Genomic DNA, 20,345 nt, shown 5'->3' with positions numbered 1-20,345 from the left:
TTTGAACAACATTACTTTGAACAACGCTGCCAGTAACTGGTATACTAACCAAAATTTGGGCTTTGATACTGTATTTGTGAACAGCATCTTACAGTAATGTAGCAATAATGGAATAAAGGACTGTATGGGTGATTCATCTGCCATTCTTCCATGAGCCACAGCTGTTTTACTAGTACATGAGCCAGGGTCATGTACAGATGGAGTTTGTATCATTGCCAGAGATGGAGTGAGTGATTTGAAGAGGAGTCGATGGGGAAAAGTTTTGATGCCCGTCCAATGAACTCGGGTGCGAGGTTGGATGGCTCCAGGCTCCAAGCTCCAAGCCGATTTGGTGAGATGGTGAATGGCTTCGGGCTGTGCAGCCCAAGCATATCATGGCACCCGTGTCCAGGTCCTAGCGCAAGGCACCACCCTGTGCTTGGACAATTTAAATGCCAGTACACTTAGACTGGAAGCCGAAATATTGGGAACAGAGGCAAGAGTTGTGCTGATTTCAATCACTCTCCCACAAATGTCCATTCCTTTCTCCACAGTGCCAAGGCTGTGAACTGATCCAGCTGCTGTGTGTGTTTTGCCTGCTGCTCTGATGAACTGGGGACAGAGGGTTGGACCTACTCGAGCTACTCCAGGAGCGATCTGGGACCACGTCTGGTTTGGAATGCTGTTGACTAGCTTCCATTGTTTGCTAGATTTGTCAAAGTTGCTGGTGAACGCAGCAGGCCAAGCAGCATCTATAGGAAGAGGTGCAGTCAACGTTTCAGGCCGAGACCCTTCGTCAGGACTAACTGAAGGAAGAGTTAGTAAGAGATTTGAAAGTGAGAGGGGGAGGGGGAGATCCAAAATGATAGGAGAAGACAGGAGGGGGAGGGATGGAGCCAAGAGCTGGACAGGTGATTGGCAGAAGGGATACAAGAGGATCATGGGACAGGAGGTCCGGGGAGAAAGACAAGAGGACAAGGGGGGAAATACGGGTGCCCATAGCTACACCTTTAGTTTGGAGGAAGTGGGAGGAGTCAAAGGAGAAATTATTAAGAGTAAGGACTAATTCCGCTAGACGGAGCAGAGTGGTGGTAGAGGGGAACTGATCCTTACCGTATGGGTCCTAACTATGCCTGCCTTTTTGTTGGCTTTGTGGAACAATCTATGTTCCGTGCCTATTCTGGTATCTGTCCCCCACTTTTCCTTCGCTACATCTACGACTGCATTGGCGCTGCTTCCTGCACGCATGCAGAGCTCGTTGACTTTATTAACTTTGCCTCCAACTTTCACCCTGCCCTCAAGTTTACCTGGTCCATTTCCAACACCTCCCTCCCCTTTCCAGATCTTTCTGTCTCTGCCTCTGGAGACAGCTTATCCACTGATGTCTACTATAAGCCTAATAACTCTCACAGCTATCTGGACTATTCATCTTCTCACCCTGTCTCTAGCAAAAACGCCATCCCCTTCTCGCAATTCCTCCGTCTCTGCCGCATCTGCTCTCAGGATGAGGCTTTTCATTCTAGGATGAGGAAGATGTCCTCCTTTTTTAAAGAAAGGGGCTTCCCTTCCTCCACTATCAACTCTGCTCTTAAATGCATCTCCCCCATTTCACATACATCTGCTCTCACTCCATCCTCCCGCCACCCCACTAGGAATAGTGTTCCCCTGGTCCTCACCTACCACCCCACCAGCCTCCGGGTCCAACATATTATTCTCCGTAACTTCCGCCACCTCCAATGGGATCCCACCACTAAAAACATCTTTCCCTCCCCACCTCTCTCTGCTTTCCGCAGGGATCGCTCCCTACGCGACTCTCTTGTCCATTCATCACCCACATCCCTCCCCACTGATCTCCCTCCTGGCACTTATCCTTGTAAGCGGAACAAGTGCTACACATGCCCTTACACTTCCTCCCTTACCACTATTCAGGGCCCCAAACAGTCCTTCCAGGTGAGGCGACACTTCACCTGTGAGTCGGCTGGGGTGATATACTGCGTCCGGTGCTCCCGCTGTGGCCTTTTATATATTGGCGAGACCCGACGCAGACTGGGAGACCGCTTTGCTGAACACCTACGCTCTGTCCGCCAGAGAAAGCAGGATCTCCCAGTGGCCACACATTTTAATTCCACATCCCATTCCCATTCTGACATGTCTATCCACGGCCTCCTCTACTGTAAAAATGAAGACACACTCAGGTTGGAGGAAAAAACCTTACATTCCGTCTGGGTAGCCTCCAACCCGATGGCATGAACATCATCTTCTCTAACTTCCGCTAATGCCCCAACTCCCCCTCGTACCCCATCTGTTATTTATTTTTATACACACATTCTTTCTCTCACTCTCTTTTTTCTCCCTCTGTCCCTCTGAATATACCCCTTGCCCATCCTCTGGGTTCCCCCCCTCCTTGTCTTTCTTCCCGGACCTCCTGTCCCATGATCCTCTCATATCCCTTTTGCCAATCACCTGTCCAGCTCTTGGCTCCATCCCTCCCCCTCCTGTCTTCTCCTATCATTTTGGGTCTCCCCCTCCCCCTCCAACTTTCAAATCTCTTATTAACTCTTCCTTCAGTTAGTCCTGACGAAGGGTCTCGGCCTGAAACATCGACTGTACCTCTTCCTAGAGATGCCGCCTGGCCTGCTGCGTTCACCAGCAACTTTGATGTGTGTTGCTTGAATTTCCAGCATCTGCAGAATTCCTGTTGTTTGCTAGATTTGTGTTTTTTTTTCCCTCTTTCTCTGTGCAGTGGTTTTTGGTCTTGCTTTTCTTTAAACTGGGTTATTTGGGCTTCTTGCTTTGTGGCTGCCTGTAAGCAGACAAATCTCAATGTATATAATTTATACATTCTTTGGTAATAAATGCACTTTGATTCTCAAAACTTTGAAAATGGTTAAGAATTAACTTCATAAAACAAGGAATGCACCTTAATCACACAGGTTTGTCAGTTCTTTGCCATCATCTCAAATATAAGATTAGAATACAACATGAAATATTATGGAAAGAAACTACGAAGTCAATGGAAGAGAAAATGATTTAAATGGAATCATCCATATAATGCATTATTGTTCTACAGCTTTTATTCAATCATTGACCAGAAAACTAAATACGTCATGTGAAATGCATTGATTGGACTCAACAATGAATATTAATAAAGGATTAGTTTGTAGCACTCCTTTTTTAAACAATAAACAAACAGTAGTTTGAATTAACTACAGAAATTGGCACTGAACAATTAGTTTCAATGTCATTAAAATGTGACAATGCATCAATAACATAGATCACCATATAATATTAATGACATTCCTGCAAGGTAACAAAATAAAACAGGAGTACATGAATATCTTAGTGTTCATCAGTGATACTTCACTGTCATCACTGAATAAACAAAGAATAAATCCACATTTGTAATAAGATTCACTAGTCTACAAACATTTGCATTAAAATAGAGATATATAGATTCCAGATGTTCTCTATAAATCAGCAGAACAAAAATCTGATATCTACCATAACTAAAACAACTTGAAGATGCATCAGACACATTAACTCAAGGAGGACATTCTGCCTACTCCTAACAGTTACTCGGTTGTATATTGTTTAATGAACCAACCTCTTGGAGAACCCATGTAAAAATTATATTCTCTTCTTCCTAAGAAGAGACAGAACCAGATTCCACACGCATGCTGACAACATCCATCTTTATCCTGACAATGTGCCAGTTTTAATGCTTGCCCAATTATACCAAAGGCCAAAAGTCAATTTGTTATCTTTTATCTTCAAGCACAAACTGCCATACCTTTGCCTCCCTCTTCAGCCAATACCAGAGTGTTCAAAAATCAGGACTCTGTCAAATCATGGAGCTCACAAACCCACACTGGGTTCTGTATGAGCCCAGGCTGAACTTCTGATTCAATAGTAGTAGTAATAATAATAATATTCAGATTCAGAATCAGTTTATTGTCAGCGGCATACGTCGTGAAAACTGTTAACTTAGTAGCAGCAGTTCAATGCAAAACATAATCTAGAGAGAAAAAACAAAATAAAATAATAAATAAATCAATCATTACAGTATATGTATATTGAATAGATTAAAAATTGAGCAAAAATCAAAAATAATATATATTAAAAAAGTGAGATAGTGTTCAAGGGTTCAATGTCCATTTAGGAATCGAATGGCAGAGGAAAAGAAGCTGTTCCTGAATCGCTGAGTGTGTGTGTGCCTTCAAGGTTTTGTATCTCCTGCCTGATGGTAACAGTGAGAAAAGGGCATGTCCTGGGTGCTAGAGGTCCTTAATAACGGATGCTGCCTTTCTGAGACACTACTCCCCGAAGATGTCCTGGGTACTTTGTAGGCTTGTACCCAAGATGGAGCCGACAAAATTTACAATCCCTTTGCAGCTTCTATCAGTCCTGTGCAGTAGCCACCCCGATACCAGACAGTGATGCAGCCTGTCAGAATGCTCTCCACTGTACATCCATAGGAGTAAGAGAGTAGTGATAATAATAATAATAATAAAATTCTTCATTGACGCTGAGTGGGAAATTGTTTTGTTACAGCAGCAACGTTTAAAAACACACTTTGCAGTGGGCACACTTAACTAATAAAGTACAGAATAATAATATACACAATAATTTACCAATGTGCAATAATAATGATGTGTGTTCTCCTGTGGCACAGAGATGAACTGTTGAGAATACATTTGGAATGAAACAGAATATGATTTTAATAGTATTGTTTTATGAATAAGATTGGTTTAGACTTAGAAGACATGGGCAAAAACAACTGGGAATTACAGGATTGGGTAATTGTGTTCAGTCCTATTGGGTTTACTGGATGAAAACAGGGTCCAGGTTTGAATCTGTAGGTCAACCAGGAGGAGGAGGGAGAAGGTGAATTGGGAAATCCAAACAAGACACACCATATGGACCATGAGGGGCACATTTTCAAGTTAAACTTGCTCCAATTGATACCATAGATTGAGAGCGGCTCAGACAGGTGCCCCGTAAGTACAATAATGAAGACCTAACCCGATGGGCAGTTATTGTGCTGTGTTCCTCACCACCTGCATGGCAGACAAGCACATGAACAAAGATCACAGAAGCAATGCCCAGACGTGTATTATATGCCACTTTGCATGTCTATGAGTTGGCATACCTAGTGCATCGAGGACCCCGAAGCAAAGCCACTAGCTTCGCAATCCATGTAATTCCCAACTTCAGTGAATGGGATTTTTTTCTTGGAAGTTCAAACACTGTGCTGCACAATATAATTTCAAGGCCATTTACTACAGCCTCTTCCCTTTTGCAGAGCACCACTTCGCTCAGTGTGTAACATTAAAGACAAGTGTTATGTTCTGTAACTCCAAAACGTAAAACAAGGGAGCCGGGAGATAACTTGTGTATGTTTGTTTTTACTGTAGCAAGACATGGTGGCATGATAAGGTATGCTATGCATTTACTTTTACATATAACCCATAATGAACCATTTAAACAACAAAGTATGTTTAATCAAACAATATATTTACCATATTACTCAAATATTACTGAAATATTAAATACACAAACTTCATGTTTATGAACATAATTTTGATATATCAAGAGTTTAAATCCTGATATACTACTGACAATTCTTCAGCAAAGTCTGTGTATTCAACAAAATCTTTCATTTTTCAATGCATGGACATATTAAAACATTGTCCTGGGGCACATTGCTACTTGGAAACAACAACAACTTGCAATTTTGTAACAGCTTCAGGCATTTCACAGGAGTAACAAGAAACACGTAGGAGAAATTGGTCAAAAAAATTGGACTAAATTGAAAACTCGTGTGAGTCTGTGTGCTCTCAGGCTCAAAGAGAATACCAATTCTCCAATATTCTAACTCAGCCTGAGGAAATAGCTGGAGTGGGGAATGGAACTTATGGTTCGGATATGCAAGTCTGTGTTTGAAGATCAAATACAAAAGCTTAATGTACAAGCACTAAAATTAGCACATGGCCTTTAAGATGGCATCAACATGTATATGAAATCAGACCCTGCCCACCAATAGGAATAAGAGCAGCAACATTTTGTTTGCATTCACACAGATGGGGTGTGGATGATTAGCGGCCGTCCAGTAAAACATCAAATCTAGAAACTATAAAATCCATTTCAACAATGCTGGATGAACTGAAGCATAGCGTGAGCTACACAGAATTATGGGTTGGGCGTTGTAGTCATGGTAATTGAGGAAAAGCTCATGTCAGGGCCAAATGTGAGTCAAAGATGAGAAGAACCCAATTCAGTCTCAGAAAACTGCTGGAAGAGGATGGAATGGATGACTGGGTATCAAAGACCGTCTCTGGGAATAAATACAATCACGTCAACCTCAGCACTATTTTGGAGAGGGAATGCCCTGATGAATCCTTGTTAGATGTTTGACGTCCGCATGTGAAAAAATATTGGAGACAGTGGAGATGTCAAGTGAAATTGATGGGGAGTTAGATCTGGGTGTCATTTGCCAAATGTGGTCCCCAACACACTGCATCCAGATGTCTAGGGCAGCATGCCAATGATAAACAGGAAGGTGCCAAAGACAGAAACTGGGTACCGTTAATTAAAATCACCGAAGTGGTGTCCAGCTTTGTGCTGAATGTCACCTCATATGTCTATGAGTCAGTATGCCTAATACATGGTTATCCCAGGAGCAAATGGAGTAAGAGTGAGAATGTAAGCCATGATTATTCTGTGGCAAATATGTGATATAAAAGAATGGAACAAGGAAAGGTTCTGAGCTAGATAACCAAGGAGAGGTGCTGGAAGAGGGTGGTAAAATCAATGGTGTGATGACTGAAATCATCTAGAGAAGAACAAGGATAATGATTTCCAACAATTGTGCTAATTTCTAGTATATATGAGGACTAACTAAACACAGTGGAGGAGTAGAAAATTAATGAATGTAGAAATAAGAACTGACATACTCGTTGTCACAGTGGTGAGCTTCAATTCTGGAGCAGACCCAAAAACAGATGGGTCAGGTGTGAGGTTCCTAGGGAGAGTAGTGATGACGACAGATCTGAAAGCCCTAGGAACTGCAAGTACGATTTGCTACAAGCAACTTGGTAGAAAGAATGCCGAGAAAGAATTACAGCTTCTGAACAAAAAGAATCTGGAAGGAGTTTGACAAAAGATGCTGAGAAAAGCTGAGCAAGAAAATACACAAATTCAAATAAAGAAAAAGAATGACAGCAAAATGCGCAGTGAAATCAAATAACTATAAAACATCTGTTATCAAATTCTTCACGTGACATAACCGCTGAGAATAATTTCTATTCTGAACAAGAACAGCATTTTCATTTGCGAGACAAAATGTGCTGAACATAAGTATAGCCTGTGCAGTTCACTTCACAATGTTAAACAAAACATGCTGTTGGAAAATCTCCAATGCTTATTGCTTTTAAGAAAATAATTGCACCAATAAATTCCATCTACATGATTAATTCTGGATAATATATTGCTGGTATTTTTATCCTGGTCTAATATTTTTTTATATAATTGCAAGGTGGCTCCTTAAGGTTGTCATAGCTGGGGAGGTTGGGGACAAGCTCCCACTACCTATTAAAATGCTCCCAATGGCGTGCATGTCAACTAGCCTCTGACAGCCTGCTCTAGTTCCTGGCCGTCACGTGTGGCTTAGCTACTAAGCCCGACAGAACCGTTTTTTACTGACTGGAGAAAGGGCAAAGGTGGGTTACCGGTGCCTTAAAGCCAGTTGCTTCTGACAGATGGGACGCATCAACCATGGTTGCCAGCTCATTTAGGAGAAGGAAAACTTTGATCTTAAACCTCTGCTGGCTTGCAGCTATACCCACTCAAAGGGGAGGCTTTGGGAATAAACCTGCAAGGGAAAATCCAGAGCTGGAGCCCCTAAGGCAATCCTATATTGAATTCAACACTGACTGGCAACTCCTGTGACACCACTGGAGCCAAACTATATCAGTTTCTGCCATTCCTTTGGATATATCAGCTGTGTGGAGAGGGGAGAGTGCTGCATGGGCAACAGCTCGCTCTCCAAATCGCACTGCCCTGACTTGCATATCATGTAAACAGTTAGGATGCAATGTCCATGGTCGACTCTGTCAAACAGAAGGCCTTATAAATTGCAAGATGGCATTCTTTTACTTTAGTGCAATGTACATTTGTATAATAAGCTGCAAAATCAGAGAATTATAATTACCGTAGTTAATGTTCTTCCAGGAAAGCTTATCACCACTAAAAGTACATACAGGAAGAAATTACCCCTTCGTCTAACTCAAGCTCATCCTTCCTTCCAATTAAATAAAACAACAACTACAATTCTAATTCTATTTCCCCTCATGGTTCGGTTACCATTAACTCCTGTCTCACTAAAGACCTGGACCCACTTCAATTTGCCTATCGCACAACAGGTTTACAGTGGACACAAACTTATTGGCTCTTCAAGTGGCCTTGGATCATCTGGACAATACAAATACCTATGTCAGGATGGTGTTTATTGACTACAGCTCAGTATTCAACACAATCATTCCTACAGTTCTGATCAAAAAGCTCCAGAACCTGGGCCTCTGTAACTCCCTCCACAACTGGATCCTCAACTTCCTAAGCAGTAGACCACAATCTGTGCAGATCAAAAACAACATCTCCACCTCGCTGACAATAAACACTAGTGCTTAGCCTACTGCTCTACTCTCTCTATACCCATGACTGTGTGGCTCAAACGTCATCCATAAATTTGCTGACAATACAACCATTTTTGGCAGAATTTGGTAACAAGAGGGCATACAGGAGTAAGGTATATCAGCTAATTGACTGGTGTCGCAGCAATAGCCGTACACTCAAAGTCAGTGACAAAAGAACTGATTGTGGACTTCAGAAAGAATAAGATAAGGGCACACACACCAGTCCTCAGAGGAATCAGAAGTGGGAAGAGTAAGCAATTTCAAGTTCCTGGGCGTCAATATCTCAGAGAACCCAACCAGGACAACATACCAATGCAGCTACAAAGAAGACATGACAGTGGCTGTATTTTATTAGGAGATTACAAAGATTTGGTATGTCACCAAAAACACTTGAAAATGTCTACAGATGTACTATGGAGAGCATTCTAACTGGCTGCATCACTGTCTGATATGGCGGGTGGGGGGGGGGTGTCTACTGCACAGGATCGAAGTCAGCTGCAGAGAGTTGTAAACTTAGTTAGCTCCATCATGAGCACTAGCCTCCATGGAATCCAGGACATCTTCAAGGAGCGATGTCTCAAAAAGGTGGCATCCATCATTAAGGACCCCATCACCCAGGTCATGCCTTGTTCTTATTGTTACCATCAGGAAGGAGGTATAGAAGCCTGAAGGCACACACTCAGCAATTCAGGAACAGCTCTTCTCCCTTGCCATCCAATTTCTGAATAGACATTGAACCCTTGAACACTTTCTCACTACTTCTTTTATTTCTACTATTGCATTACTTAGTTAATTTAACTATTATGAATTTACTGTAATTCACAATTTTTTTCCCTCTATTATGTACTGCATTGTACTGCTACTGGAAAATCAACAAATTTCATGGCATATGCCAGTGATATTAGACCTGATTCTGATTCTGTTGCCATCAGAAATCTATCATGCAGTTTTCCATGTTTAATTGACTTTGCATCAACAGCTTTTGTGGGGAGAGTAGCATGTTCCAATTAGCCTTATAATCTGACACAAAATGTAGCATTAAATCACCAGAAGATACAATTAAAAGCTACTATCATCCTGACTATCTAATTCACATATTTTCTTAATCATCTACAGGATTAGGTGAGGAAACTCATCAATTCAACCATTTTGATTCATTGCTCTGGTGAATCTTCTCTGACCTTTTCTCATTAGGTACATTTTCCAAACTGTATGCATCCCTTGGCAAGACCGTGTCACCAACCTGGAAGTCCTTGAAAGAGCAGAGAGCACAAGTATAGAAGCGATGATCCTGCAAGCCCCGCTTCGCTGGACAGGGCAAGTTATACGCATGGATGATTCCAGGGTACCCAGACAATTGCTATATGGAAAGCTGTCTCAAGGAAGAAGAGATAGGTGGCGACCTTGTAAGAGTTTCAAGGACTGTGCGAAAGCCAACCTTGCACATGCTGACTTTGCACCTGAGCAGCTTGAATGGAGGGTTCAGCACCGGACTGGATGGTGTACCTTGGTAAGGCGCGCCTCCAACAACTTCAAGAATCGTCACCGTACAGATCTGGCTGCTGATCGAGAGAAGAAAACTTGCCACATCAGGTTACCTGTCCTCACTGTCAACGCGCACACCTTTCTAGAATCGGACTGCAGAGCCACCTCAGAGCGCACAATTGATCAGCTGCACAGACAAACATAATCATCGGAAACGATGGACAATCAACACATTTCCTGAACTGTATGCAGAGACCTAAATGAGATACAGAGATTTAAATAACTGTAACCATATTAAATGAAAGCAGATTCCAGGAAATCGTGCACATCACAAGAGCAAGCCTTATAAATTGAGCTTACTAAACCTCTAAGGAGCGTAAAAACTAGACCTAGCACGATGCAAACAGGCAAGTCATCTTCACATCTGGTGTGCTTAATAGACACCATACTTTTACAACTAAAGGTTGAACACTAATATAGGCCGCAAGCAAATCTCTACAATAACTGGACATAATTAAAGGGACACCTAATAATTCTCACAATTCCCAACTATACACGTCCTATTATATTTGATTCACTATTATTTAAAGAGGCTTCAGAAATGTCTTTCCGCCATTAGATAATTTGAATGGAATCACAAATCAAACTGCAAACGTACCCCCAAAAGAAAAAGCACCACGTGGAAAGTATTTTGATAAATATGAGAGCACCCAATCAAAATGCCCTAGTACTTCAACTAACCAGAATAAGAATTACTAATGGACATGAAAATTCTCCAACTAGGCAGCTCCTGGTAAAGAGAATGGTTTTTGTTTGCAACAGGGCAAATACGTAGAAGAGTTACTTAGAAGACCAAGTACGATACAAGATGTCCAGTTATGATATCAGGAAAGCAATCTCATCTGCGAAGTAGCAATTCTGGATCAAACTTGAACCACTGAAGGATGCTCGACAGCTGTGGCAGGGCTTAAATGCTATCACCCCCTACAAAATGAAACCAAATGACATAGGTTTGCGCTACAGGAGCCTCCGCTCCCGCACCAGCGGGCACAGGAAGAGCTTCTTCCCTGAGGCTGTGACCCTGCTGAACCTCACATCACAGCGCTAAGCAGTATTGCATCCGTATTGTACTGTCTCAGTACTTTTATATTTGTGTGCTGTAGCACCTTTTTATTTGCAGTTATTTTGTAAATAACACTATTCTTTGCATTTCTGGTCAGATGCTAAATGCATTTCATTAGCTTTGTATCTGTGCTCGGCACAATAACAATAAAGTTGAATCGAATCTAATCTAATCTAGATGACAAACAAGGCTTCACTCCCAGATGAAGTAAATGGCTCCTATGCTTGTTTTGACCATCAAAGCATAGGCGAACCTTCATAAACTCCCATGGTCTCCGATGACTCTGTGATTTCAGTTTCTGAGGCCAACATGAGAGCATCCTTCAGGGGGTGAACCCAAGGAAAGCATCCGACCCAGATGGGGTACCTGAGTACTAAAGACTTGTGCTGATCAACTGGCTGGAGTGTTCACCGATAGCTTCAACCTCTAGCTTCGGCAGTCCTGAATATCCACTTTATTTAAGCAGGTTTCTATTGTACCGGTGCCTGAGAAAAACATAGTCACCTGCCTCAACAACTATCACCAGGAATTCTGCAGATGCTGGAATTTCAAGCAACACACATCAAAGTTGCTGGTGAACGCAGCAGGCCAGGCAGCATCTCTAGGAAGAGCTACAGTCGATGTTTCCGGCTGAGATCTTTGGTCAGGACTAACTGAAAGAAGAGCTAGTAAGAGATTTGAAAGTGGGAGGGGGAGGGGGAGATCATCCAGTAGCACTTACGTTCACTGTGATGAAGTGCTTTGAGAGGATGGTGATGAAACATATCAACTCTTGCCTGAGAAATGACTTGGATCCACTCCAATTTGCTTACTGTCACAAAAGGTCCACGGCAAATGCCATTTCGTTGGCTGTTCACTCAACTCTGGAACTCTAGACAGTGAAGATCCATACATCAGGATGCTCTTCTTCAACTACCGCTCAGCACTCATCTCCTCAAAACTAATCAATAAGCTTCAAGACCTTGGCCTCAGTACCTCCTTGTGCAATTGGATCTCCGATTTTCCCACTTGCAGACCCCAGTCAGTTTGGATTGACAACAACATCTCCTCCACAATCTCCATCAGACCAGGGGCAGCATAAGAGTGTGTGCTTAGCCCCCTGCTTTACTCACTTTACACTTATTTACACTTATGTGAGGCTAAGCAGAGCTCCATTGCCATATCTAAGTTTGCAGATTGCACCATTGTTGTTGGCCAAATCAAAGGTGGTGACAAATTAGCATATAGGAGGGAGATTGAAAAATCTGGCTGAATGGTGCCACACCAACAACGACTATTCACACAATGTCAGCAAGACCAAGCAGCTGATCATTGACTTCAGGAAGAGGAAACCAGACGTCCATGAGCCAGTTGTCATCAGGGGAACAGAGGGGCAGAGGGGCAGCAACCTCCCTTTCCTCAGTGTTATCACCAGAGGATTGTTTTGGGTCTAGCACTTAAGAGCCATTAGAAAGAAAGCACAGCAGTGCCTCTACTGCCTCAGGACTTTGCAAAGATTTGGCATGACATCTAAAACTTTGACAAACTTCTAGAGATGTGTGAAGGAGAGTACTGGCTTCATTATGGCCTGGTACAGAAATACTAATGCCCTTGAACAGAAAATCCTATGAAAAGTCCTGGACAGGATTCAGTACACCATAGGTAAAACCTTCCCCACCACGGAGCATATCTACAAGGCATGATGTCACAGGAAAGGAGCATCCACCATCCAGTCCGTGCTCTCTTCTCGCTGCTGCTATCAGCAAGAACGTACAGGAGCCTCAGGACCCACCCCACCAGGATCAGCCCTCAATCATCAGACTCTTGAACCAAGCAGGATAACTTCACTTACCCCGTCACTGCACAGTTCCCACAACCCGTGAACTCACTTTCAAGGACTCCTCATTTCATGTTCTCTATATTTATTTATTTTATTTGTTTGTATTTGCACAATTTCCTTTCTTTTGCCCACTTGTTGTTTATCTTTACTTTTGGATGTGTTCTTTCATTGATTCTATTGTTTATTGTATTCCTGTAAGGAATTGAATCTTAGAGTTTTATACAATGATATAAATTACTTCGATAATTAATTTACTTTGAATTTCGAAGAGTTAGAACAGTTCCTTTTGGGTTCAAGCCATGCATTGAAATCTGAGAGAAAAAGTGGAATTGGACATGTTTAATGGACTTTACTGCAGACCAGAAATCCCAGATAATAACAGTACATTGAAAGCCATCATATCAATAAATTCATCAATACACCACAAAACTATTCTGATACAGACCAGAGTATGTGCTGGGAATACCCCAACACTTTATTTTAATGCAGAGTAAAATGGTAATAAGCACATGTACAGTAGGAAGCCTCCACGTTATGAGATTGAGTTGCCAGCATGAACAGCTGGGTCTGTTTACCTATCATGGTTACCAGCCTAAGGCATACAGCAGTCATCATGGATATCACCTGGATTGAGTCACTCAGCTTGAGGGTCTGCATGTCATGCATGTTTGAGAGAATCGAAGCATTCTGCAGTGATGAAATCCAGGAGTCAATCAACCTTTGGGGAGAATTGATTAGATGGACTTCGGAGGCACCAAGAAGTCTGTAGTTTTCAGGCTATGCCAGTCTTAATAGGTTATTGTGCTGCACAAGAAACTGTTGGCACTGTTTCACTGTCTAAAAGGTAAGAAAAGGTATATTTTGGGCTGAGAGTATAGTTAATATAGAAGTCACTCGTTATAGGTGCAGAGATTGAGATATATGTTTCTCTTCTTTTGTACGTTGGTTGTCAGTCTTCGTAGTTTTTAAAATATTCATTCTATTGTATTTCTTTGTTAAACTGTGAATGCCTGCAAGAAAATAAATCTCAAGGGAGTATATGGTGACACATTACTCTGAATATGTAGCCACCCAGTGGCATTTGACAACAGCACATTTAAAAGGGGAGAATAAAGTTTGGACCATATAAAAAGAGAAATATCGAGTCTACAGGATGAAATCTAGAAATTAACCCAATGAGTACAAAAGCTACCAGCAAAATAAATGGCAAGTGACACAAGTCAAAAGCCGAGGTGAAATTGTATGGTGCTGAATAGAAAAAGTGGCATACTCAATCATGGGAATGGTACACATTAATAACATCAGCGAATGGAACTTTTTAGAATATTAGTGGCTTTTTCTTTAAAGGTATGCATTTGCTGGATGCCAGTTAGAATTGCACACTTCTTTTCATCGCTGCAGGGCAGCAAGTATAACAAATACTGCAGGAGAAAAGCAGTGATATTTTTGGGTAGAAGTATCTGTGGAGGCCATTGTACAGTGGAATGGCAGAGTACGGAATCAAACAAGCCAAGAATTCCAGGTGCCACAAGGAGAATTGTGAGGATCTCATAAATAATGTTACACCAGGCTGGAACTGAACAGAGTACAAAGTAGCCAAGATGCATCTAACGAGGTGAAAGCAGTAATGGCTAAACAGCAGGCACTGGAAACAATCCAGAGAGGAAATAACAAATCAACAGCTTTAATTTTACAAAGAGACAATGGGGAAGTGAAAACAATTCTGTGTTCATGGAAGCCAATATGGAAGACAAGATCTGGAAGCTGGAATAAACACAAACTGCTGAAATAACTCAGTGAGCCGAGCAGCATCCATGGAGACAAAGGAGTGGTCAAAGTTTCAGATTGAGAGCCTGGACTAGAGCCTCTCCCCAAAACATTGACCTTCCCTTTCCCTCCACAGAAGAGACAAGACAGGATGAGTACAAAATAATGAAGATGTTTAGTATTAATTAGAAGTGATAGTTTTTAGGGGTATAGTGGAAACTGCGTATTCCTAAAAACTGTATGCAATATGAGAAAAGTCATCTCTGAAACTGATTGGAAAGGTGATCCTTTAAAATTAGTAATAGTGGGAGTAAATACTGTGGAGATTTTACGCTCAGCTTCTTGTAGTTTAGGGAATGAGTAGTTTAATAAGTGTATTAATATAGTTGCTGTCTGGCACGAGTTTGTTCTTTTTAAGGGGGAAGCAATACTATAATCAAGTGTGAATGTTATAGAGCAATTGATCATTTGACATGTCATTTTATTCACTTATGTACTAGTTACCATGGTAGTTGAGCATTGATCACCTTTAATAAAGGACATTTATTTGGCAGCTCTACCTCTGTTACTTGCCTGACTGAACAGCAATACAAAAGAACCGATGGACATTATGAAGCAACAAGTAAACTTAGCTAACACTTGCACTACCACTACCATTCCCGACAGCAATACAACTCCAAAGTCAAAAAGCAATTCCCAAACTGCAGCTCAGTCCTGTGAAAATCTGCCTTTGGGTGTGTTTCTTATTGGATGAACGACGATGAGGATTGACCATTACTGCCAGGCATGGTCCAGGAACATTGTCTAATGCAAGCACCCAATTTTTCATCATATCAACACTCAAACTGGATTTTTATCAGCAAAAGCATACCTGTTTAGAGCAGAACATTCCTTAATTTGTAATGGTTTTGGGGAACCTTAGCGCACCAGGACCGAGTTTTATTTTAATGAAGCATTCAATAACAGTAGAAGAAGAAAATGCTGTCATTTACTTTGATGAGGAAATGAGGAGCACCAGATTTAGGAAATTGTGAGTGTACAAACAGATCTGAACCAGCTACTGCATGTAGCATATTTTACAAGTGGATGTTGTCCAGTGAAGCAAACTCAGATGAGGCTCTTATTGATTTTGCTGATAAGGATGAAATCAATCAAAACACAAGGAATGATGGTACTAAGCATGAGCACACTGCAAATCATCTTCATGAATGACAGCATCAGTAGTTTTATTTCCTGCTCATCATATTTGATGAAATAATTAAAAAAACTCTACAAGATTTCATTTGTTAGAGACTTAAAACTTGCCAAGAAATGCTCAAAGGTAAATTGCTTCTCTTGATTGGCATGCTTGTTCCCAGAATTGTTCACTATTTTCACTACTAGTGGAACAATTGATGACAGCATGTAATATAACAGGAACAAATGATAAAACGTACAAAGAGAAAATTAGGAATCTAAAATTCATATTATGCATGTAATCCATAATTAATTTGCATAACATTGCAGAAGACAAAAAGCTTTTTCAAAGCACCAAATGATAGGTATTTTATCAAATGATTGGCTTTTCTGAAAATAGTGCAATACCGGCAGCAAAAGTTTTACTTTGAGGAAAATCCATTGAAGGGTGTAACATGTGCATTTATTCAAGGTCATTTTCCATCTAAAATCAACTAAATGTGTTCCCTACATATTTTTCCTGCACTACTGTTCAATAAAGCTCAGCTATTGATTCAGTTTGTCCGTTCAGTTGATAACATGACCATGAACTGGTACGTACGAATCAACTTTTGAGATATGATCCTCTCATTTGTGCTGAGTTAGTTGATTTTAGCAGCAATTTAGACCAGGAAGGGAAAATATCCAGCGCCCTTGCCCCGATTTTGATTCATAAGCTGAGCTGAAGAAATTTCAAAGATTCAAGTAAATTTATTATCAAAGTACATATATGTCACCATATACCACCCGGAGATTCATTCTTTGTGAGCACACTCAGTAAACCCATAATAGAATAACAACCAGAACAGATTCATTGAAAGACCGTATCAACTTGGGCATTCAACCAGTCTGCAAAAGACAACAGACTGCAATATAAGAAAAAGAGATAATGATATTAATTAAATAAGCATTAAATATTGACTCCTAGAAAGTGAGTCCATAGGTTATCAAAACATTTCAGTGATGCGACAAGTGAAGTTATTCCCTTTGGTTCAAGACCCGGATGGTTGAGGGGTTATAACTGCTCCTGAACCTGGTGGTGCAAGTCCTGAGGCTCCTGTACCTTCTTTCTGATGGTAGCAATGAGAAGAGGGCATGGCCTGGGGAGTGGGAGTTCCTGACGGTGGATGCTGCTTTGCTGCGACAATGCTCCATGCCGATGTGCTCAATGGTGGGGGCGCTTTACCCACAATGGTCTGGGCCATGTCTACTACTTTATGTGGAATTTTTTGTTCGGGGCATTGATGTTTCCATACTAGGCTGTGATGCAGCCAGTCAATATACTCTCCAGTACACATTTGAACTTTGAACTTTGAAGTTCATCAAAGTTATAGTTGTCATGCCGAATCTTCACAAACTCCTAAAGAAGTAGAGACGCTTCCATACTTACTTTGTAATTGTGCTTACATGCTGGGCCTGGACAGGTCCTACAAAATGATAACCCCGAGGAATCTAAAGTTGTTAACCCTCTCCACCTCTGATCCTCCGATAAGGACTGGCTGATGGACACTAGTTTCCTCCTTCTGAAGTCAATATTCAACTCCTTGGACTTGCTGACATTGAGTCCAAGGAGTTGATTGTTGAGTAAGAGGTTGCTGTTGAGGCACTACTCAGCCAGATTTCCAATCTCCCTCCTACATGCTGATTTGTCACCTTTGATTCAGCCTACGACAGTGGTGTCATCAGCAAATCTGAATATATCATTGGAGCTGTGCTTAACCACACAGTTATAGGTGTAAACCCATTAGAGCAGGGGGCTAAGCACACAGTCTTGTAGTACACCTGTGCTGACGGAGATTGTGGAGGAGATGTTGCCATTCTGAACTGCCTGGGGTGTGCAGGTGAGGAAATTGAGGATCCAGTTGCACAGGGAGGTATTGAGCTGATTGATTAGTTTTAAGGGGATCATGGTATTGAATGCCGAGGCAACGTGTTGTGTTCTTGAGCAAGGCATTTAATCACACATTGCTCTGCGACGACACTAGTGCCAAGCTGTATGGGTCCTAATGCCCTTCGCTTGGACAACATTGGTGTCGTGGAGAGGGAGACTTGCACCATGGGCAACTGCTGGTCTTCCATACAACCTTGCCCAGGCCTGCGCCCTGGAGAGTGAAGACTTTCCAGGCGCAGATCCATGGTCTCGCAAGACTAACGGATGCCTTATATATATATATAGGAATTGAATGCCCAGCTGCATTTGATAAAGAACATCCTGATGTATGTGTCTTGCTGTCCAGATGTTCCAGGGTTGAGTGAAGAGCCAAAGAAATGGTATCTGCTGTGGATCTATTGTGAACAAATCAGGGTGGATCCAAGTGACTTCTCAGGCATATGTTCCATCAACAAACTTTCTAAGCTCTTGATCACTTGGATGTAAGTGCTACTGGACAACAGTCATTGAGGCAGGTTACCATGTTCCGCAGGTTACCACGTTCCGCAGGTTACCATGTTCCGCAGGTTACCATGTTCTGCAGGTTACCATGTTCTGCAGATTACCATGTCCTGCAGGTTACCATGTCCTGCAGGTTACCACGTTCCGCAGGTTACCGTGTTCCGCAGGTTACCATGTCCTGCAGGTTACCATGTCCTGCAGGTTACCATGTTCCGCAGGTTACCATGTTCTGCAGGTTACCATGTCCTGCAGGTTACCATGTTCCGCAGGTTACCATGTTCCGCAGGTTACCATGTTCTGCAGGTTACCATGTCCTGCAGGTTACCATGTTCCGCAGGTTACCATGTTCTGCAGGTTACCATGTCCTGCAGGTTACCATGTTCCGCAGGTTACCATGTTCCGCAGGTTACCATGTTCTACAGGTTACCATGTTCTACAGGTTACCACGTTCCGCAGGTTACCATGTTCTGCAGGTTACCATGTTCTGCAGGTTACCATGTCCTGCAGGTTACCATGTTCCGCAGGTTACCATGTTCTGCAGGTTACCACATATGCAGGTAGAAGGACAGCCAAGTCGTCATTTTAACTAATGCTTTCTGGGCATGGAATGGTAGGCACTCCTTATATTAGTATAACGGTGGTCTAGTGTTTTGGGACCTCTGGTGCTACAGGTTATTTGCTGATGGTAATTGAAGACCACAACTATCATTTGAAATGCATTGGGATGGATTGCTTCTTGTTTGGAGATAGCATTGTGCAGAAGCTCAAATGCTTGTTTACAGTGGGCCACTGGCAGTACGTAAACTCACGGGATCATGGATGAGAACTCCCTAGCTAAATAGAATTGAAGGCATTTGCTCATTATCTGTTAAGGTCGGGGGAACACGCATTCAAAAAAACCATCACATCAGAGCGCCACTGAGAGTTTATCGCGAAACATACACCACCACATTCTGCCATTTCTGAATCAGCAGTTTGGTCCATCCTGTGAACCAAGAGGCCTTCGATTCTGACCGCCATAACTAGCATACTGGGAGAAGGCCATGTCTCGGTCAAACAGAACATGACAATCTCTCATTTCCCTCCAATACAGCAATCTTGCCCTCAGGCCCTCAATTTTGTTCCCCAGCGAATGTACGTTTGCTAACAAGATGTTGGGTAGAGGGGACCTTATTCCTCTGTGTTTCAGCCTGTCTTGGAATCACCTCCCCCCAACCCCGCCTTACTTCCACTATGGCAATGATCCTTCATCCACTTAAATGTGACAAACCTGCTTGCTTGAGAGTTGAGTCCGCCAAACCCTTCAGAAGACCAAGAAATCTGCAGTTCATTTAGTCCATTTAAAAGTACATTAATTAAAAGGAAATTACATGCTGCAGATTGCAGTGGGATTAATTCAAACAAGGTATATTTTGAAGTTTTGAACATAGACCGCAGAACTTCCCGTTGGTTAACCAGTACCATCTTGCAAAAGCTAGTGTAGCCCCCAGTAAGCCTCAGGCTCGCTCAGCTTGCTTTCGTCTAGGGGGAGCAGCCTTCGGCCCCGCCAGACTGGGTAATCAAGTTGGTGTAGATGCTGTGTGATGTACCCCTACACGCCAAATAACAGACAGTACACCATATGAGATTAAATGATTACACTTTATAAGTATTTCTTGGTGATGGGTCAGTAGAAACAAATACAATAAAGGCGCCAAGTCAGTAACTCTATCAGTTCTGTGCAGAAGTAATTCGTTGGAGCTCTTACAGAGCCGGGTCTCCCTTTCCTCCAGTCAATGTACTCCGAACTCCACCGACCCTCGAATGGGACCACCCTCGGTGGTCGACCAAACGCTCCACACGAGTCTGTCCTTGACTCCTCTCCTCGCCGAAGGC

At 42.2% G+C, this 20,345-nt stretch overlaps 1 protein-coding gene across 3 annotated transcripts in view; it reads right to left on the bottom strand.

The window, feature by feature from the left end:
- LOC134355549 (neuron navigator 1-like) overlaps positions 1-20,345 on the bottom strand; it is a 664,756-nt gene that overhangs the window by 563,794 nt on the left and 80,617 nt on the right. The window lies entirely within an intron of this gene.

Source organism: Mobula hypostoma, chromosome 13, assembly GCF_963921235.1.
Source record: "Mobula hypostoma chromosome 13, sMobHyp1.1, whole genome shotgun sequence".
Lineage (NCBI taxonomy): Eukaryota > Metazoa > Chordata > Chondrichthyes > Myliobatiformes > Myliobatidae > Mobula > Mobula hypostoma.
The sequence above is the reverse complement of the archived record's forward strand: the minus strand, read 5'-3'. Positions and strand labels throughout refer to the sequence as shown.